The sequence below is a fragment of the Botryllus schlosseri genome, chromosome 1 (assembly GCF_051294905.1).
Source record: "Botryllus schlosseri isolate E-star chromosome 1, Bs_hap1, whole genome shotgun sequence".
NCBI lineage: Eukaryota > Metazoa > Chordata > Ascidiacea > Stolidobranchia > Styelidae > Botryllus > Botryllus schlosseri.
The window spans coordinates 28,849,900-28,872,951 of NC_137236.1; the positions used below are offsets into that span (position 1 = coordinate 28,849,900).

The 23,052-nt window shown below is 42.6% G+C and overlaps 1 protein-coding gene and 1 long non-coding RNA gene across 2 annotated transcripts in view; one reads left to right on the forward strand and one right to left on the reverse strand.

The window, feature by feature from the left end:
* The window catches only part of LOC145435335 (uncharacterized), a 200,220-nt gene extending 190,669 nt beyond the window's left edge, over positions 1–9,551 (reverse strand). Inside the window, exon 1 of the long non-coding RNA XR_013913817.1 lies at positions 8,199–9,551. This is a non-coding gene — a long non-coding RNA (uncharacterized LOC145435335). The remainder of the gene's footprint in view (positions 1–8,198) is intronic.
* The window catches only part of LOC145435071 (microfibril-associated glycoprotein 4-like), a 489,059-nt gene that overhangs the window by 85,004 nt on the left and 381,003 nt on the right, over positions 1–23,052 (forward strand). The window lies entirely within an intron of this gene.

The following is a 23,052-nucleotide window of genomic DNA, read 5'->3' on the forward strand; positions in this document are numbered from 1 at the left end:
TTAATATAGGCTATCACTTCATTGAAAGATAGGGTTAGCAATATGACGTCACGAGGTTCACGTTCGTGTTCACACAGAACCTTTCAAAAAGGTTCGTGTTCACACGAACCTGAACCTTTCAGAGGTTCACACCATCCCTAACTGATAGCTCGTGTTATTTTACACAAAATGTTTTGAACTAGGTATTTTATCCTGCAGCGCACTGCGTGTCGAAATCGAAAAGGCACTGTAGGCTACTTTACAGCTATTGAGAGTGAGGCCATTTGTACACTAATGATGTTTTGAAGCTATTTGGCCAAAATAATTACCTAAATATACTTGTATAGGCTAAAATCTTCAGAATATTTCTTCATCGATGGTAACGCTTAGTGTTGTTACCCCCATTCTTGTTAAAGTTAATAGCTTGTTGCACGACTAAATTTAATGTGAGCAAATCACTACCATATTCTCAGTTGATTTGATAGTCACACAAACATATTCTCAGTTGATTTGATTGTCACACAAAGCAATAAAACAAAACCCAATAGAATGACCTTCCCCGTATTGCCAATCGCCGAAGAGAATTCGGGATGTGTATCAGAGTTGGATCAATTGTAATTTGTAATTTAGTTGAATGTAATTATTACATTTTTTCATGTAATTGTAATTGTAGTAATTGAAGCATTTCTATTTTGTGTAATTGTATTTTGATAAAAATTTTGCTTAATTACAATTTCAATTACATTGTTATGGAAACCTGACAATCACAACGTAAAATAATTAATCAATCATTTATTCGTCACACCAGTGAAAATCCGGTACGGACCAGGATGACGACGAGGGGACGCAACCCGCAACCACAGTCGTCACCTGTAATAGTTGCTGGTGTTCTATGCGTGCCCCGTTATAACTAGATAATTCAGCCATGCTAAACTGTTTCCCCTACTTCAGTAGCAACAGAAAACCTTGCGAATTACTATTATAGGCTAAACCAGTGGTTCTCAAACTGGGGGACGTGCCCCCTTTGGGCAGCGTGAAAGCACCTGAATGGAGGGGGGCGCGAAGCTCCGGTAAACTGAAATTTTTTCCGCGCCTGGCGCGATTCCCCTCCGTTTCATAGTTATTGCTCTGTGTATACTGTACATAGTCCGAATTTCATTAACCATGCATACCATCAAACTATCTGTAAGGATTGCTAACATTCTGGTTTCATTGTGTGATATGACGATAACGGGGGGGGGGGGCACGAAATATTTCACTGTCATAAAGAGGGGCGTGTCTATAAAGAACCAGTGGGCTAAACGAAATCTTAATATTTCAAAAATTAATTAACAGCAAATAAACTCTTCTGAAACCTGTGCTGAACACGTCTTCATTTTATTAATATCAAGCGTTTAACTCCCTTCAAATTTAGGTGTATTATCATCAATGAAACTGATGTCCCTGTCATCCCACAAGAAGTTGTAGAGGCACCAGAGGCACCGATAGATGTACGAGGTTCCCAGAGAGGCCTAGCTCGGAGACGACGGATCGTAGACTCCCACTTTACGAATGAAATTTAATATCTTATCTTAAATAAAGAAACTGCGGTATAACTCGTAGGCTAAAACCGAACGAAATGGAACAGTGTAGAAAGAAATGAAGTGGAACAGTAACTATCAATAATGCACAGTTACATGGGCATAGCGAAAAAAGCAATACTATCACGGTGCGGTGTTGCAAGTCAGGGCTTATGCAGTTAAATGGGCTTAGCAAAAGAAGCGTATTTATGTCACTGTGCTGCAATTAGAGGCATAGTAACTATCAATTAATGCACAGATAAATGAGTACGCACGGCAAAAGAAAAGGATTCATGTCAGTATGTCACATTGCTGCAAGTACAAGCATACTAACATCGATAATGGGAATAGCACAAACTATTTACATCACGGTGCTGCAAGCAGAAGCAATGCATCTTAAATTGAAAGCTTTTATGAAGTAGGTAGACTAGTTTCTACTGGGTCTGGTGAAGGCAAGACAAGCCTTCAAGCTTTTGCCTTACATCTACTATCAACAGCTGCTAGGTCACAAGTGCCAAAACTGCAAATCAGCAAGGGACTGTTGTTGCTTCCCTACTAAAGAGCCTTTGCTGTTGCAAGCAGTCAATTTCCAATTTATTCTTTTCCGCTTTCAGCTCATGCTCCAGGAACATGGCATCCGATATGAAGTTATTAACTTCAGCTCTTTTTGGTTTCTTTCTTGGCATCCCCGTCTTTTCTGTTTCTTTTACCACTGGCCTTGAAGCCGGAGTTGCAGTCGCGAAAGAAATTGGGATATATGATATAGAAAGCACTCATTGCATAGCTTGCTTTGCTCAGAATGTTAGTATTTTAGTCATAAACGCTCATTAATAATAAACAATATCGATGTCAACATCACATCGCGGATATGTCCCAGACCATGATTACCATTGGCTGGCTATGGTCCTCGTGGCTATCAATCACTGAGCATGAGCATTGCTAATTCTGGTCAGTGGAGCGATTTGAGGTATGGCACAAATTTGGTACGTACAGGAGTCGCAGCTAAGCGGTAACTCAACACGCAGCAAAACCTACATAACCAGAGTCAGCAATGCTCAAATATCAACAGCGAATACCATTGACTACTAATTGTGGGGATCACTTGAAGTGACCATTATTATGGCAAACCGAACCCGAAGATGTCGATGCTACGGAAAGGTCCACAAACATCACTTGACCAGAATCAAAATCGTTCTGGAGTGGCTCGAATTGTTCTGGTATCAAGCCATGGATTATCTGTGACATCTCTGGTACTGCATTGGTTGGAGGACCTCCGCCAGTTGCAGCCAGGTGGGCACTCTGTAATATCTTCTCTCGAACTGTTGAAATGCATACGCTTCGCATTAGAACTGGCCTCGGCATATTCCTAGAATTTCATCAAAAAGCTTACCTCGTCTTCATGTTATTCCAACATTTAAGCTGCTTGGATGATACCTTTTGAGCATCCGGGCCTTTTGAGCATCCGAGAAGGAATCGTATTGAACGGCACGATCTTCTCATGCAGCATTTTTCCTTTGGATAGAACTTCCATCATTTCTGTTATCCTCAGGTACAACCAGCTTCCCGCTCACACGAGTCATAAGACGGCTCTTGTCAGCCAAACTAAACCTTAATTTTGACATACTGTAACTGCAACAATGTCTCTGTTGAAATCCAACATTATGGTCTGCTTTATCGGAGCATTATCATGCGACAGACACATCGAGGTAACTATGAAAAAGCAAGGCCTGTATGAATACTGCCACATCACTGCCATACTTCACAACTCCCATTCCATTGATATACAGTTATTTATACACTATTATACAGCTTATTAAATCCAGATATTACATGAAAATGATCGAACTCGGTGGACTTTACAATGGTCTATACCGGTATAGTTTACCATTAACATCATAAATCCGATTAATATAATATGTGCACAGGCCATCATCCCGCAGCATACTACCAGGAAAGTCAGTGCAAAGCGTCCGAGTAACCAGGGCTTTGGAGCCGGAGCCCGGAGCCCCGGAGCCGTGCATCTTTACCTGAGCTGGAGCGGGAGCTCTACACAAAATTCAGCCTGAGACGGAGCCGGCTCCGGCGTATTTCATTAGATGCTATTATATGTGCAATAAACCACATCTGCTGAGTTCACATAATTCCACAGCAGGCGTTCGCGAAATTACGAATCTTTTCCTCTTTGACGCCACCATTTCTGACTAACCATGTTCCTGGGGATTTAACAGCAGAGCAGTCATATGTTCAATGTTCAATTTTCATACACGAGTGCCCAACCTCGGTATGCTAGATATGCTTGTGAGTATTGTGGGTATTCGGCATACCCGCAATTTCATCATCAGCACAACCTTGTTGGCCGATTGTACAGTTCGAAAATAACGATCACTATGTATTACGCGAAATGGGAGAGAGGATAAAAACGTGACTTCGTTGCACATGTCGATATGACAAGCACGCGCCGAGAAATTCCATCTCATCGTTGCTATGAATCGCGGATGAGGAAATACTCGTTCTTTCGTGGTAGTTTTTTTAATCGGGCCGCGAAATTTGACAGTGTTATTGTGCATGCAACTATGCATGCGAATTAGAATTCATTACTCCACATGATCGTCATTCACTCCAGTACGGATTTTCGAGCGTAAATAGGGGATGACAGAAGAGTAACCCAAATCGTCGTTACACTCAGCGAACAATTGTCGCGGTTCGAGCTGCTCGATGCGATGTCAGGACCCCATGGTATTCGATGTTGGAGACAAAATACTGATTTGTTATGCGATTTCGAATTTGTAATCATTTGTTTCTTGAATTCATTCTTGATGTCTGCTTGATACTCTACTAGTCCTGGATTATCGCGCACTCTGACTTGTAAATGAGCATATGTAGTTTAATACGATACGGGCATGGCGCAATGTGCATGGCACAGTGTTTAATTCGAATATTTGATTCGTTTCAACGGGAAAATATATTCCGATAAACTTGATCGACACCGGATGGACTGATAACGAGTGCACCAATATCAAATTTCAAACCATTGGCTATTTGGTACAAATAGAATTTGTATTGATCAGGTCGTGATATGTGCCCATATTACCCTTACTGCAGTTACAGTTGAATAATAATCGCACATTTAAGGATTGAATTCAGCTGCATGGCTTAATGTTAACGAGTACGGTGCCAGTGTTAAAACCCGCATCAGAATTTTAATGCTGTACACAGCAATGGCATGGAGTAAAGTGCGATCTAGCGCAACTATGATGTTATCGACAATTGACAAGTATTCATTATGTCGTCACGAGCCGGCACCTAGGTCTTCGTTACTGCATCCGATGTTGCTGACGGCTGACAGACTCTGGATTAGCCTACTATAGATAACTAACCTACGGGTAGATTAGTAATCTATATAGACCAGGGGTGGCCCGCAGGCCGCGGGTTGCCCACCACTTATATGGACAGACACCTTCGATAGTTTTCAGAGCAGGAGCCGGAGCCGGAGCAGTGGTAATAATGTGGCGCTGGAGCGGGAGCTAATGTATGATAAAAGAAAGCGCCGGAGCTGGAGCAATGCAAATTTACGACTGCTCCAAAGCCCTGCGAGTAACGCCTTCAGACTGCCCCCGGCTCGACTCAGAAAACGCGCACTCGACTGCCAAATTATCAGCTCGTCAGCTACCGCGCATCGTCTCTAAATACCAAACAGCTCGAAGTCGAGCTCAACAGACCGCGAAGTACGAATCCAGCCCTGCTCAAACTCATTGAGTTGCGCTCTCTGAATACCGACGCCTTGCTAAACACCTCGCTACGCAGAACATGAGCAGTGAGCAGCTCCGCAATCAACAGGCAATCATAATACTGCCTGCGCTATTATTAATTATCTCCTACGTGGTCACCGGTCGGTCTACCCTTACGGGAACGGGAATGCGAATGTGTTGTCAAAGCAGTGCTTTCATTTCTGGGTTATTGTGTCCAGCAGCTGTATTAAAAACAGTTGGGGAAAGACTGTACTTCAACACGAAACAATATCCATGCGCGATTCGCTTTAGTCAGTTGGGATTGTTGTCACCCGCTATTCACTGCGTTTAGTTCCAGGAGGATAGGGGCAGCACGTGATTTCCGTGATTGAGATGTTTCATACGTCTACTCATACAGTCCCGACACATCATTTGTCTGCTATCCAGGTACTGGTATAATTAGGAATTTTTCAATCACATCATGGATAAACAATAAACATACTCAATGCTGCGGCAGCCGAACGGAAAGTACGCAAGTTGACTTCTGCAACAAAGGTATAATCAGTGGCTAAGCTGATGACTTTACAAATAAGACGATTGTTCTGTTTTATTCTCCTGCAACAAGCAGATTTCCACATTGTAGTCACTGCAGTGGTTCTCAACCTTTTTGACCCGCGGACTATTTTCAAGCTCGCCTATGTATCCGCGGACTCAAGCTTTATATTAACGAAAAGTAGGTTTTTTGGTTTCTATCCAAGAGAGTGTATTACGGTAACAATAAAAAAGCAAGCTCTGTTTTCACCCAACCCACACTTAATGAGAGGCTTGTCCTTGATCTTGCTTGACAAGTTTATCAAATTCCGGAATTATGGTTGTCAATGTAGGCTTACATCTGATGTGATCTTCTGGTTGTAGTCTATTGCTATACTTCTTTTGTTTACCGTGAGAGTTGAAAAGCCAGATTCACACAGGTAGGCTATGTGGCCGGAAATAGAAATAGCAAAAGAGCTGTTGCTGCTTGCTAGCAAAGATCTGAAAGACTGTGCTCCATCGACTGCACATTTGGCCAAAATTGATTCAAGGAAGCTTTTTTAAACTTGTCTTTCCACATCTATCGACTTGCAATTCAAGCAACTGTTCAGTAATGCAGTCCATATCTGGAGTTCTACTTATAGACAACTATAGATTGTCTTTGTGATTAGCACATTTCCCTACGATTTATTAATATCCGAATAACGTCTGTAAGTGAAAGAGTCGCAATAATCAATTACCAATACTCAGCGTATATCGCGCCGCAAACGTGTGCTATGTGCCTACGTGCAGGACCGTAACAGCACTTCGTCAGCCCCCCCCCCACAAAACGTTGGTTTTGGGCCCCCACAGGGTGATAAATCCAACTTCTGGGGGACTTCGCCCCAAACAGCTTCGCCCCCTCTTCCGATACCTTTTTACCCCTACTTCTCAGCTAGATTTTTGTACTGTTGAGTTAGCCATCTCGTTTCGAATGAACCGCGCGAAGCGCGAAAATATTCTACATCTGGTCAACATGATCGGGAATTGCATATATATTGCTGTAAACTTTTTATCATGTCTCTGCTCATGTAATCAGATTTACCGGTAGAACTGAGTGAGGCGTTTCGGAAAATGATATAATTCATGCGTATTTTTTCTTGGGGGAAGGGTACCTAATAATCAAGAAATTCGACACCATTAAATCCCGCTTAGCGCGATTTTTTTTTAAAGTTGCATAAATTTTAAAAAAATACTCTAAAAAAATTTATTTTAATTCACGAAAATACCTGGCATATTCGGTATGTGAATTGTGAATACTACTAATCATTAAATTCCGAGTCCATTCGTACTAAATTCAAGTCAATCCGACCAAAATTGTACAGTTTATGACCATGATAGAATCGCTTATGACAATTTTAACCAGTGGCGGCTCGTGACAATATCGGGCGGTGGGGCAAGGGCTGCGAGCGACTTTTATCAACATGACGTCACAATGGCGTTTTCCAACGTTAAAAAGTAACTTTAATATGATGGTCACATGAATTTCCCGACAACAGTGATTTGAACGTAGGTGCCGCGAGAGGTTTGCCGGTGAGCCGTGACTTGAAGTGTGGTAACAAATGTTTTATTCATTTTTTTTTAATCAAAGGATTATTTTACATAATGTACGTGAACTAAGAATCGTCCCTATGCCACGAATCAATTATCAGGTCATCCTTAGTAGCATGCGTTATGATTTCATGGTAGAGTTAGAGATTACGCAAATCGATAGGCCGTCCGAAAGTGTTTCGTACACGATCCTGGTGTGTTACGACCACTGAGCTGGTGGTTACGAGTTACGAACAGGTGATAGGCAACCAAAGCGGAGGTACCCGGCGTACGATTGGATCAATGGACTGGACAATTTCTAGACCTTTAATTTTCGCTCTAAAGGCAACTGCGTAAACTAGCCTACGTACGGAGCAAAGATTCAATACGATTCATGTTCGCACTTGACTTGACCAGACTAATTCCAATGACTAGAACTCGAGAGATTGCGTAAGCCTAACTGCAAAGGTCAACGACTTCGGACACATACGCAATTGTTATCTCATAGATTGGGCCTGTCATATTGAATCCAGAACATCAATTTGAATGGTCTTTGAAGAACTAAGGACAGCAGCCTCGGAACTTCGGTCTCGGAACAACATAGTACATTTTGGCCTTGAAACTGGAGATTGTGACGCAACACATACGGCTTACTGTCTATAAGTCTGCTGCGAAATAGCCGTTGGAAAATATATTAATCAATAAATACATGAATGAAAGCCGTAAACTTAGCATACTGTTACATGAAACATGGCCATGCATGAAATCATCGAGAAGTAGCATTCGCAATCTCATAACCCATTCCGGCATGGTACACTGTCAAAATCAATACAAACAGACGAACACCGAACTTTGAGTAAAATAGATCGAGGAATAGGCTGATCGAATGATCAGCTGTTAGCCGACATCGAAAATGAAATAGCTATCGCATTTGACAGGGGATTGTAAGCAAATGGTTTGCAGGCCACAATTTCACAGTGAAATGCACATTGGCGAACATAAAATTATGTGAATATTTGAATGCAAACCGAGAAACTTAGTTAGCTGTTTCATGCGATCATCGAGATATACCATTGGAAATATCATCACCGATCTCGTTATGGAACGCAGACTAGATTAGCACAGACAGACACCGGCTTTTGCGTGAGATCCGCAATGATGTGGGTAGGCTAAGTATCAGATCAGCGCGCATCTCTACCATACTCGACCTCGAAAACGAAATAACTGCCTCAATCATTGAGCGTCAACTTTAAGACTTGGCACCGCGTTCGATACTAAAATCAAGACATACCGTGCAAAAGCTCATGACAGATCTAGGTATGGAACATCGTTAAAATCAATAGAGACCAATAACGGCTTTTGCGTAAATCTGTTAGCGATAAATGAAGAGTCAGCTCTCACTCGACTTTGGAAACGAAATTACCACCCACATAGTTCAGTGACAAACTTAAAACTTGTTACAGCGGTCGATACTAACATTAAGACTTACTGTGCCAAATGTCATGACCGATCTCGGTATGGAACGTCAAAATCAATGGAGACCAATGCCGGCTTTTGAGTAAAATCTGTTTGCTGTACAATGTACATGATAGATCAGCACACACTGAACTTCGGAAACGAAATTACTACCCTTATCTTTAAGTAGCAAGCCTGAAACTTGGAGCAGTGCTAAATACTACCTTCACGACATATCATACCAAGTTTCAAGAATTATCATGGTGCGAAACACCGTCAAAATCGACATATACCAGCAAAGGTCGACTCAACGCATATCATGGTAACCGAGTTCAGATATAGATACGATTGTTACATCACACCTTAAGGGCGACAGGCATAGTTGCCCCACTTGCTCGGCCATTTTACGAATAAGAGAGAGTAAATCACCGTTTCTTTATTGTGCGCGGCTTTGAGAGAATAGATAGTGAAAGCTTGTTATGAGCGCTACCGGGGCAAGCCCCGGCTAGGCATTCACAAAGCGAAAACACAGAAGAGAATTCGATTTTCGCAGAGACTTCGCTATGTATGGGCATTTGTTAGCGAAAGCACAAGAATAATGCGGGTTTCGCTGTGATCTCGGTATATACTGATTGCTGTGCGTCTATAAATGGTTAAATTGTTATTGAACAGAATTTTAGGTGGGGCAATGCCCCAGTTGCCCTATAGGACGAGCCGCCACTGATTTTAACTATAGGCTACCTCGGACATAAAGTTTGAAAAATTCCAGTTGGCGATAATAGGGGTTTATACCTGGCATGTTTGGTATCAAACCAGGAAGATGCTACAGATGTGCAAAGCATACCCGTTTTGCTTGTGATACTTGCAACCAACTGGTTTGCCCAAGACACAGAAAATCTCAGAAGAACGAATACTATTTGCAGTGGTGTTTCGTTGTTCTTGCGTTTGAAATATACGTGGTGAAACATCGCTTATTGAGGTATCTCTGATATTGCTTTCAAAACTATATTCGCTGCAGTATAATTTATTCACGTGAAGGCATTTCGTATGGCCCTTATCAACAAGAGTCGGTACAATAACAAGCATATAGAAAGAGATTCAATTGAAATCCAAATTGACAAAATGTGACGTAACAATGCAATAATAAAAAGTAACGGTAGCTGGCCAAAGTCAGCTGTACCAGTACTCCGGTAGTCATAATAAAGGGATAAGAAAGAATCAAATTATACAATACATAGAAGACGTTACATAGACAATTAGCGGTATCCAGATTGTATACAAACTCGTTCTCCTTCTTATGGTGGCGTTAATTATTGATAAGGGAAACCTGAAAAGCCACCGAGGTAATAAATTCTACTGTAATGAATGTATAGTTCTGAAAGCACTATTCAAGTTGAGTACCGCCAGTCACATATTTGAGGCATCCATGCATTTTTTATGACAGCTATTAGGGTTACTGACATTTCAAAATAGGTATTACGCAGCCTAATTCTCAAATCGGAATTTGACGAAACCGGACCAGGACGGGGCTCATTCACTTTCGGACCAAAAAGCTATTTTCTCCGTAAGGCTGCAATGACTTTGGTCCGAAAGTGAACGAGCCCCGTAGGTCTGTCAATTACATGTTCCGAAATCATATCGGAAGTGGAAGAAATAATTGAAAATTTTGATGTTTCGGTAGATTTTCGACTTCTCAATCTAAAACGAAGTCCGTAGACCGCTAGATTAAGATCCATGATCGTTTCTTAAGGTCTTATCGATATAAAATTACCTAAAATAATATATTCACTATGAGACTGGCGTCTTTCCATTGAAAAACACGAGGAAATACAAGGTTGACAATCTGTCAACGTGTGTGCCGATAAAGTTACTTAAAATTCCTGGGCTCGCGGACTCACCCAGGACCTTCCGCTGACTCAAATGAGTCCGCGGACTCGGGGTTGAGAAACACTGTATGTAGTGTATATAGCCTATAGCGTATTCACGACCATTGACTACCCGGATATTGGGATATGATATGACTTTACGCACATCACAGCAAGCAGCGAGAGTGGTTATCCGTTGGTTATCTGTAGGGCTGGGCACAATGATTCGAGTACTCGAATCTGAATCGAGTATTAATTTTAATGATTCGAGTCGAGTAGTAAAAGACGATTTTTTCGAGTACTGAAATTATACGCTCCTCGCCACTGAAAGTTAATTTATCAACGAGAATTCTAGTTTTGATACTAATTTTCACTGTGGAAGCCCTGAAACCTTGATTGCTCGTATTGTGGCGTACGAAACATATAGTAGAAAGCTACGTATGTTGCTGGAAATAGCATATTTCCGAAGTCATGATCATCCCACAACATTGTCACCAGGTGCAATGAAATCGGTATGGTCGAAAAATACCAAAGTATCTTTTATGAGATGGATAACTGGCATTATATTCTTTGTTGTTACATAAAATATACATATTTGAACTTTGACATATTACATTCTTTTATGACGTCATAATGACTGATACTCGATTACTCGACTCGACTCGAAGCATATTACGTGATTCAGAATCGCATCACTCAGGTACTCGATTTTGCCCAGCCCTAGTTATCTGTAGCATATAGGCTAGCCTACACTTATGTAATGTAAATATAGGAATATCCGGAACTTGTGTTCAACGCCACAATCACCTAATCATTATGACTTACAGCCGTGGCACCCGAGAATTCGCTAGCGACCTAGGCTACAGCCTGGATTGGATGAGTATTCACTATCCACCTACAGCTTGGATGAGAAGTCGCTATCCACCTACAGCTTGGACGAGAGTTCGCTCGCCGCACCCGAGAATTGGCCAGCTAGCTACAGCTTGGACGAGAATTGGCCATCTATAGCTACAGCTTGGACGAGAATGCGCCATCTAGCTACAGCTTGGACGAGAATGCGCCATCTAGCTACAGCTTGGACGGGAATTCGCTATCTTGCTACAGCTTGGACGGGAATTCGCGATCTAGCTACAGCTTGGACGAGAATTCGCTATCTAGCTACAGCTTGGATGAGAATTCGCTATCTAGCTAGTCTCAACGAAGAAACTGAAAGCCTGGCGGATTTGAACAAGGCGATTGAGCAGAGCGCTGAAACTGAGAGGTTACATTGAGTTATCCGGTATTGCGGCGACATTGAATATTATTGCTTACCGTTACCTGGCATTGCGGCGAAAAGACGTGCGATAGAACAAAGATGCAAGTTTTAATTGAGGGATTTTGACTCACTACTCGCATATATCAACCCATTGGCGAAGTACTGCAGAAGTACTGGTTTCCTATCGATATTTACGGAGCCAACTTAGCCCTAGCGCACATTTTTATATTCGTGTATTTCACATGTCATTTAATATTTGTGTATTCAACTTTCAGGAATTATGTTGCCTATATAGATAACCGTAATTAATGTCGGTTACAGTTCAGTTAATGTTGAGTTTGTCGAGTTCGTACCATTATTATAATTGGTGTATTTCATCATCATATTAAAATATACCTGGCACCAATCAGGTATTTGTTGTAGCTTACAACTAATTCACCGAATTATACACATTGGGGTTTGATGATCGCTCTAGCATGCATACCTGCGGTGTTCGTGACCACAGCTGAAATCTTTTAGAAACGAATGCAACCGAAATCGCAAGAATTTCGCACCATAAACTTCACGCAACAATGATATTACACGAACGCATGTAGCCTAATTAACTGCAGATGGGTTAAACGACTATAGAGTACGTTCGTCGGTTGCTTTCATCTAATTTCGAATGTGAAATTTACGCTAAGCAACTGTGATACCTTTCTTTTTCGCAGACTAGCACCGGCTACGTATCACGCCATTCGTCACAAAAAAAAACGGTTAAAATAGCCAAGGCAGCGGAAATGGCAATGAGGATGGAGGAGTCAATTGTGAGAGCTGTACTCCGACTTGCCGAAATGGAAACGCATCGCCGAGAAAGAGCAAACCTCTTGACTGAGTTGATGCAATTCAAGACAGCGCAGTTCATCCTTTTTCCTCCGAGCTTACGAGAATAAAAAGTGGAACAAGTCGAAAAGCGAAACACCCTTCAATAGCCGACTACATTTTCGAGCGCGCAATCGTATGATTCATTACATTCGTATTGTTCCATTTGTTTTTTCTTTCAAGACAAAATATATGTCTTTCAAGACAAAATATATGACTCCCAATATGACTCCAAATCAACTGTAGTGACGATCATTAGGCCTATAATGGTGTGTGAAGTCATCTGCGACCTTGCGGTCGAATGTTATAACGAGGCGTCGCGGCGCTACTCCATGATATTCCGTATGGGAGCTGGTTTAGCACTTGATGATTATGACAAGGTATCGGTCTGTTTTTTTTTCAGGTTTTAGAGATCGGTCAGCTGTGTTTTGGGATGATTTGTCGGAAAGCGCTGTTGGTTAAATCATCGCGAACTGAATTTCACAAATCAGTCGCAGATACAATACTTGATCGGCTGCTGCACACTGGGACACCGAGTCGTAACGTAGGCCTACCCGTTCTTTACCAACTGAATTTCGTAACAGTATAGGTTCTTGGGTATTACTATTGAAGAACAACATGTGTTTTGTATGTGTACTGACAGCATTTTACTGATGCTCCGAATTTTAATAAGGAATACACCACAATACCACTAAGATATTCTCAAAATCGAAAACTCAGTTTAGTATTTCAACTAAAGACGCAGATGCACAATATACAGTACCCAAGATACAAAGAATATAAACAAGGTGTCTAATCGTTGAAACGCCCTGACAAATTCCATCAATCAGATATCTTTATATTTTATATGCCTACTCTCCTTGGCCTACCGGTACTTTCGTAATGTCAAGGATATCAGTGGCATTGGCGGGCTAGCGGCCATGTTCTCTGTTATTCATCTTGTCTTGTGAACATATATAGTAATCTAATTATCAAATATATCTTCATTTCGTTCTTCCAACTTCAACTTATTAACTTGAGGTTGAATCATTCTTTTTCTGGGCTTGTTGGATACCATACAGCAGTGGTCAATCCCGCACAGCCTTCACCATGTAACCCAAGATAAATTACGCATCTGGTACACGAGAATGTTAAATTAGGAAGTTGAACGATCAGAAAAGATTGCTCCAGCACCGTCGAAATAAGAGCGCGTGCTTATTTTCTACTGCGACTGAGCCCGCAGCTCAACTTTGTCGGCGAGTTGCGCAGCCCACTAGCCGACGCTGGTGACGCGGTGTGCATGGTTTTGTCACACACAGGCGCGATTCTCTCGTTTTGTCGTGTCGCGACAGCCAGTGTGCAGCAGCCTTTAGTTGTTCGGGAGTGCCTGGTTTTGGTTAGTTTCATATAGTGTAGATCAGTGGTTCCCAACCTGTGGTACGCGTACCACTAGAGGTACGCGAAGGTCTTCCAGGTGGTACGCGAGTATATTCTGTTTTTGTTTTCGACCGAAGGGAGTTACTAGTTCATGTGGAGTTGATTTTGATTTTTTTTAAGCCATCGTCGTCGTGGTGGTAGGGTCGTCGTCGTGGGTAGGGGCAATCCCACCAATGATGGCCTACGGGGAAGAGATCTAGTCCTAAAGCATTGGGATGCTTATCTAACCAAATTCAGTTTTAATATATTTGACCACAAGAATTCCTAACAGATCCATTGCAGAAATCATATACTGCGCCTTAAAATAGACTGTTTATTTTCTGTTTCACTGCCTTCGAGAGCTCAACACGGTGGAAACATTTTTGATCGCCTTCGGCGTGCGTAACTTATGTAGGTGGTACGCGAGCACTGCATAAAACCTCGAAATGGTACGTGGGTGGAAAAAGGTTGGGAACCACTGGTGTAGATCAATACCGAGGTGGCGTACAGACGAGGATATTCATTTTGCGTCAATGATTTGTAATCGCTAAAAGACACGCATCATATTACTTCAGGCAGAGGCGGGCGACATACGGCCCGCGAAGGGATTTTGTCCGGCCCGCGGACAGTTTTCCGTCTTGCATGATAATGGGGCTGCGGCAACAGTCTGCCGAGATTACCCACTATACTTGTTCACTACGTCAAATTTTCACTACGTCATATTTTAGTGACTGTATGTTATCGTATACGTGTATGAGCAGCGTTGCGAGAGTGGAGCTTCCGCGGAAATTCGTCGAAGCGAGAAAGAAGACTTGCATTTTCGGCATTTACGATGCACTCAACCCTAATGTCGTCTGTGGTAATTAATTTTTGTCGACTACAATGGTCATTTACACCAGGCTGATATTTCTTATTTTTGATTCCGTAACCGCCGACTTGTAGCACGGCACACTTCCAGGCTTTTTGCACCGCATATGCCAGGGGTCGCCTACTCAAAACGTGTCGCAGGCCACCTTTCAAATTTCGTAGAGGACGCGGGCCGCATGAATTCAATATCGAGATTAATGACGCCACACAGTTGAACAACGACGCTATCCCGTCACCTACTCAACCCTAATGAATTGATATCTAGGTAAATTAGGGTTACCAGGCTTATCGAACGCCTTGAAATCTTAATTAGGGATTGCACCGTGTGTTGATTGATCAGATAGAAGCAGACATGGCGGCGCCTGTATGATAATGTTATTCTGTTATTCTCAAATGCACATCGTCTTCGCCATCAGGGGCGAGAATTGGCTTTGAAGTGACATTGCTGTCGTTAAAATACATTCATTAAATACGATTTATTCCTTGTATATGTGGATAAATGGGCGAATAATGTATTATCGATTCAGCAATCCGGCCCGCCAAGTACTCAATTTTCCTAAATCCGGCCCGCCGACTGGATAAGTTGCCCGCTCTTGACTTAAGGTGTAGATCGATAAAAAAAGGTGTATGTATTGTAGCTATCCAGCTGTGATCACTCGTCCATGATATTCCGGTATGTCCCGAATAAGAAACTACTTCTTGTTGTGATGTCTTGAGACTCTATATAAGTGTGGGTAACAAGTGTTAATAGAGGATTACTTTTGATTATTGATTATGATTGAGACTCTTATACGCAACCACCGTATAACGTTTGAATAAATTATTCTATCGAGTATATATCTGTTACCAAGAGCAACAGGCTATCTCCAGATAAGTATTGTATAGCCGAGAACTAAGACTTGATAAGACTAAGATTGGTTAGCTATACTTTAATACAGATCAAACCAGAGACATTAAACCGTCAATTGCTGCAGTATACTACAAAGAAAGGTAACTCATAGATGTGTGGATAGGAGTGTGCTGGGAAGACTCGCTGTAATCCGCCAGATGTTATATTCGATAACTTAACCTTTGAGACTCTTGAATTTATTTTGGTGCTTACAGTGTCAATACCTCAGAAATATTAATCACCGCTACGGAACGTTATATATGTGACGAGCAGTTCGAACGAAGACATCGATTTGATACGCATATACCCACTACGGCGTTGAAGCCAATCAATGCTGGGTTTGCGCAAAAGAGTTCGCCCGGAAATCCAATCTATACGGACATATCTTGACGCATTATAACTTGAAAAAGTATCGATGTTGGATTTGCGCGCGGGCATTTACGAGAAGGAACGATCTGGACCAGCACATCGCGACGCATTACAAACTCAGAACTGAACAATGTGAAATCTGTGGTAAAGAGTTCGTTCGCAAGCAGCAGTTTTAAGCAGGAGCTTAAAAGTCACACGGCGATCCACTACAACAACAAAAAGCATCATTGTGAAATTTGCGGGAAGGTGTTTACGTCGGGGTTGAGGCGATATCTCGCTATCCATTTACGCGGTTAGATTATGTTTTTCGGTGTAAATAAATTTTCATCGAGGCTGTGAATTCACCGTGTCAATGTATTCCTTGGGTATTCCGAGTTATCATTCATTCAGGGAACCTGTATCTAATGATGATTGAACTCGGTGGGGGGTGCTTCAGTTTAGGATTGGGTGGTGGGTGCTTCATTGTAGGATTGGGTGGGGGGTGCTTCAGTTTTGGATTGGGTAACTTACATACATTTTCGCAGTCAAAGCTTATTTGATAACGATGTGATAGCGTGATGACATACGTCGATATTAGGCTACGTACATTGTGGTATGCGTCGAATACACATCTTACCTATACACGGTGAAACAACTAATTATCGCGTTCTTCGTTTTGAACTAGCACAAGGATCGGGTGTTTCTAAACCGGTATGTGCTGTTAATTGAGGTTGTTATCGAAGTATCAGACTGAGAGCGGTGATCGGTGTTACACTGTTACAACTTGATACTGAATAATCGTATCAACGATAACTCGATTCAGAGTTATTAGATACAGGTTCCGTGAAATAATGATGATTGAACTCGGTGGGGGGTGCTTCAGTTTAGGATTGGGTAACTCACTTACATACATTTATTACGAACGGCCGACTTAGAACTGGTACGGACCCGGGGAATCCGACTGTTTAATTAAAACAAAGCGTAGCGACGGTCGCAACCCGGTGTTGACGCTACGTGATTTCTGCCCAGTGCTCTGAATGTCAAAGTGAAGAAATTCAACGAATCGCGGGTAAACGGCGGGAGTAACTATGACTCTCTTACTGGTGGCTTACCCGGATAATGCCGAGTGAGAGTCGGGCCCCGGTGGATCCCGCGCGGTAAACGAGCTAGGTGAAACCGGGAGGCTAAGAACCAGTCATGTCCCTCCTGAGGGTGTGGGCCGATGCGCTGGGGGATGGAAAGAACCACTACTCTGGGTCCTGTCGGGGAGACCTGAAAGGCCCCGTCGCCCTCTTGAGGGCTATAAAATATTGGTTACGGATACTAATAAACATGATAAGGGGGATGCCACAGCGTCCTCCTCCAATAGAATCGGTGAGCCGCCCGTGGGGTCCGTCGCGTGTCCCGAGTGTGGAGAGTATTTCAAAGCTGGAGGGCAGAACGTGCATAGGCGGTCTAAACATCCTGCCGCCTACCACGCGGGCCTGGTACCTACCGCAACGACCAAGGCCCGCTGGAATCACGATCAGCTCGTCCTACTCGCACGAGATGAGATTCGACACGAGGGTGAGGGGGTCAGGTTTATTAACCAGGCCCTTGCAGATCTTCACCCGGACCGTACGGTCGAGGGAGTAAAGGGGTAACGCAATAAGAATAAAGCGTACCGGGCCTTGAGAGAGCGGCTAAGGGGGGAATCCCTGGACCCACCCCGAGTGCCCGAGCCCCTGGAAAACCCTCCGAATGTCGACCCCATGGAGCACATGTGGAAGGGCAAACTCTTAGCCGTGATAGAGGACCACCAGTTTATTGTGGTCCGCCCACAGACACTAAACCTTGACGATCCTGACGAAACCAGAAGGCTCGTGGACCTAGAATACCAAGAGGTGTTCGGCCGGCCCGCGAGACCCCGCCCGGTGGCGCGCAGACAATCTGCGCCACCCTCCCGACCTCGGGAGAAAAGGCGCTGGGACTTCTGGCACTGCCAGAGGAAGTTCAGAAGGAACCGAGGGGAATGTGCACGTTGGGTTTTATCCGGTCAACATAGAGAGCCCGCCGCTGTGCCGCTCCACCCCGCGAGAGCTTGAGGAGTTCTGGCGTGGTATATCCGAGACTGCCTCTAAGAGAGATGGCCGTGAGCCTGAGTCTTTGAACCCGACGGTATGGGAGTTGGTCCGGCCGGTCGAGAGACCCGAGCTGGATGCGGCTTTAAGATCAATGAAAGCCGCTGCACCTGGACCCGACCGAGTGACCGTCGAGGAGCTGAGATCGCTCGATAGGGAAACCTAGAGAGAGCGAATTACAACCTCTGGCTCCTCGCATCGTATCCTCCGGGGAGCGCCAAGGATGCTTTTACAATCCTAACAGGGTTGTAACTAGGGCTGGGTACAATGATTCGAGTACTCGAATCTGAATCGAGTATTAATTTTAATGATTCGAGTCGAGTAGTAAAATACGATTTTTTTCGAGTACTGAAATTATACGCTCCTCGCCACTGAAAGTTAATTTATCAACGAGAATTCTAGTTTTGATACTAATTTTCACTGTGGAAGCCCTGAAACCTTGATTGCTCGTATTGTGGCGTACGAAACATATAGTAGAAAGCTACGTATGTTGCTGGAAATAGCATATTTCCGAAGTCATGATCATCCCACAACATTGTCACCAGGTGCAATGAAATCGGTATGGTCGAAAAATACCAAAGTATCTTTTATGAGATGGATAACTGGCATTATATTCTTTGTTGTTACATAAAATATACATATTTGAACTTTGACATATTACATTCTTTTATGACGTCATAATGACTGATACTCGATTACTCGACTCGACTCGAAGCATATTACGTGATTCAGAATCGAATCACTCAGGTACTCGATTTTGCCCAGCCCTAGTTGTAACCAAGTCACATGGTTCCGAGTCACGAGTCAATCATACTTTTGTGGTTTTGACTCGAGTCGAGTCGAGTCATTTTCAATTCATCACCGACTCGAGTCCGAGTCCAAGTCACCGTTTAAAGGCTCAAGTCCGAGTCATGGTGTTATGACTCGAGTCGAGTCCAAGTCACAGTATTGAAGTCATGTTCAACTCATGTTTTCAATCCTGCTTGGGTGATATCGAATTCCTTGTTTGCGAAACATGCTCATTTTGTCCCTTTCAGAGTCTTGGCACGTGTTTATTTAGGCAGATAACGGACAGGTCCTGGCCTCATTTACCGATGCTAAATATAACTTTACTAATCTTAGAACGTAAAATCAAATATCTCTCTTGTCAGTCTGATAAATCACCAATACAAGCATTCAATTTTTATTATGAGCACATCGACGATAGCTCACGAATAGCTGATAGAGAACCAACGAATTCACGTCTACATACTATCTGATAGAGAACCAACAAATTCACGTCAAGATACTAGTTGATAGAGAATCAATAGATGCATGTTTATGTAGAGGTATTTACAACAGGCCAGCATGCTGTAAAAGCGTGCATGTAACTATGTGCAGTGACAACAGAACAGATACCTTTTGATTATACTAAAGGTTTTTCCAATTGCATTACAGACTACATCGCAGTTACAGCATTGGATAAATAATTGTACAATAGGGCTGTTCAAAAACATATCTTCAAATTTTCCGGCTACTTCTTAAAAATGCAAGATTGCCTTAAAATGAAATTTGGCTCAATTCCAACCAGCAATGCTATGAAAGAAAATTTTAGACTAATTACAAATAGAGATTTTAGAATTTTACCGGCTATCTCATGATATTGTTACATTGTGTAAAAATATGATTCATAGCAAATCTGACTCAATTCCAACTAGAAAAAGTGAAGTTATTAGAGTAGAATGTTTTGGATATGAAAAAATAGTCGGCTTACTACTATGTAATTATATTATAAGAAAGAATTTCTCTCTAAAATACTCCATTTATTTTCAAATCCAGAATATTCTCCTCTCACATCATAGATTCCACTTTTTTCAAATTAAGCCAGATTCAGAGTTCCTTTTATGCAACATAACAATTTTATCAAGTAACCACCCAGTAATATAAAAAAGAAGTTATTTTAGAACAGTCATATTGTACAAACATCACACCAGCCATTCATTATTATACTCACGTGCACAATGCACATATACCTATACTCACGTGCACAATGCACATATACCTAACAAAACGTTAAATGGACGAGGGGTATTGTGTGTTTTCACAGACAGCAGATCAAATCGGAGTTACACCTCAAAAATACTAATGTGGAAAGGAGATCCTCAGATATGTTAAAGCGGCATGGCCGTAGAATGAATCCACATCTACTGAATACACGTTCTACTAGTGCACTAGATGCAGGAATTGACAAGCATTTTTGAACCACACTGAAGAGCATTGAATACTCATAATTTCTATTCGCCCAAAAATGCAAAGAATCATCGCCTTCAAATCTACACATGAGCTTATCAGTCTCTTGACCATCTGCGTCATTTCATTGGCTCTAATTGAACTTTGCTTCAATTGTTTGCTCGTATAATTGATAAGTCTTGAGTACTTTAATTGCGGAGGATCTATTACCTCTTCATCACTGGACGATTTTGTACAATGCATTATTGCTACTATGTATCATTTTCTGTTGTTTTTACGGTGGCATATCTGATATCAGACAAGTGCAACGAAAGCAGTGGTGACAAATAGCGATGTCGGCAGAATTCGTCGGATGCGTTGATCTAGCCATTACGATTCGCAAATTTCTTCATCTTCAAGTCATATAAAATAAGCCGAGTCAATGACTCGGGTCGAGTCATGCGTAATGACTCGAGTACAAGTCGAGTCAATCCAAATATCGAGTCGAGTCGAGTCGAGTCATTTTCCCATTTCAGGAAAATGACTCGAGTCAAGTCGAGTCATAAAAAAATCGTGACTCGAGTCATTAAAACCCTGAATCCTAATACCCAAGGTGAAAGGCACGACGGATCCGGCGAAACATCGTCCAATCACGTTAGTTAATGTGACTCTTAGAGCCTTCCATCGAATCCTGGATCAGCGCCTGGAAGCCGGGTTCAATCTGAATCCGCGCCAAAAGACGTTTAGCCCAGGGGACGGTCTCCTGCAGAATACCTTTCTGCTGCAGACCATGATTGGTTATGCGAAGGAGAAGAGGAAGCAGCTGTGTCTTGTGTCGGTAGATATAGCCAAGGCGTTTCACTCGGTGTCGCAAGATTCCATCCTTGCGGCATCGCGAAGGATGGGGGCTCCGGCCCCCTTCCTCGCCTATATTCAAGCGTTCTATGGCGGTTTATCGACTCGCCTTAGCGTATCCGTGTCTCGGTCAGACAACATACCGACCCGTTCTGGCGTCCGGCAGGGAGATCCAACATCTGGTCTCTTATTCAACGCAGTCATTGACTGGGTCCTGTCGCGACTAGATGGCGAACTGGGTTTTGAATTGGAGGGTGTCCGTGTCTCGCACATGGCGTTCGCCGACGATATAATCCTTACGGCCATGAATCCTAAGGCCTTACAGGTGCAGCTGGCGAAGCTCGAATCGGAACTGGTGGAATGCGGGCTTAAGATCAACCCGCTAAAGTGCGCAAGTCTGCTGTTCATCCAGACTGACGGCAAGCGAAAAACCTGGGCGGTCAACCCTTCCCCCATCGTAAGGGTTGCCGCGCGTCGAGAGCCCTGGGGATTGAGGATTCGTTCCAATACCTCGGGGTAGCAATTAGTGCTCGAAACACCAGAGCACAAGTAACGGACCGTCTGAGAAGGGAGCTTTCCGAACTGATAAGAGCTCCCTTAAAATAGGGTTGCCATACGTCCGGAATTTCCCGGACATGTCCGGAATTTCACTGTTAAAACTGCGTCCGGGAGGAATTTCCAAAATATGCCTAAATGTCCGGAATTTTGAAGCAAGCTCATAATTTTTTCTAAATCAAAATTACCAATATTATTTTTGAGCAGATTTATGCTACATGAATTATTTTTTTCGCGCTGCGCGCGATTTAGGATCACATTTATTGGTTTTAATAAGGGGACTAGCACACTCGCAAAACTGCGATCAAAAATAAATAAAAATAACATTCAGTTACAGAAATGAGTCTAATTGATATCACAATTACAAGATAACGGTATATTCATAGAGTCGGTTTAGGCCGTTTGGACATGACTTAACGTTGCACAATTACGCTCCTTGCATTTTCGAAGTCATCATCCTCCACCAGCTCTACCGCTAACTCTGACCATTTGGGCAGAGAGGGGATCAAATAATATAGTAATATCTGGAAGAACCAATTATACACTGGGCAATAATTTTGAACGAAAAATTTGTTGACAATGATTTGGCACTTGATTTAGGCTAATTTTGGGGTGCTGATTCCAAAAATGCCACTGGTTTTCTTCTAACACGTCAACTTTTTTCTCTACGACATCCGCCCAAAATATGCAAATTTTCACGAATTTAGCCATGTTACTTTTCCATATCATCTAAACATCCACACTTTTACCATATAATAAGTTAGTAAGTCAAGGGCTCGATTGAATTATGTAGGGAAAAGGTACTGGTATCGATCTGGGCCGATGTTTTCACGCATTATTGGTAAGAGGATGCAATTATCCGAGGATATTTCACACACATATTTGATTCAAACTGCAGGATATGGCAAGAAAATTAAACTTGGCATTTACTATCAGCTAAAGATCCAATGTCACTTTCAGCTTATCCAGTGTAACCTGAAACTCCTGTACGCTCGATAATTTTGATCAAGATG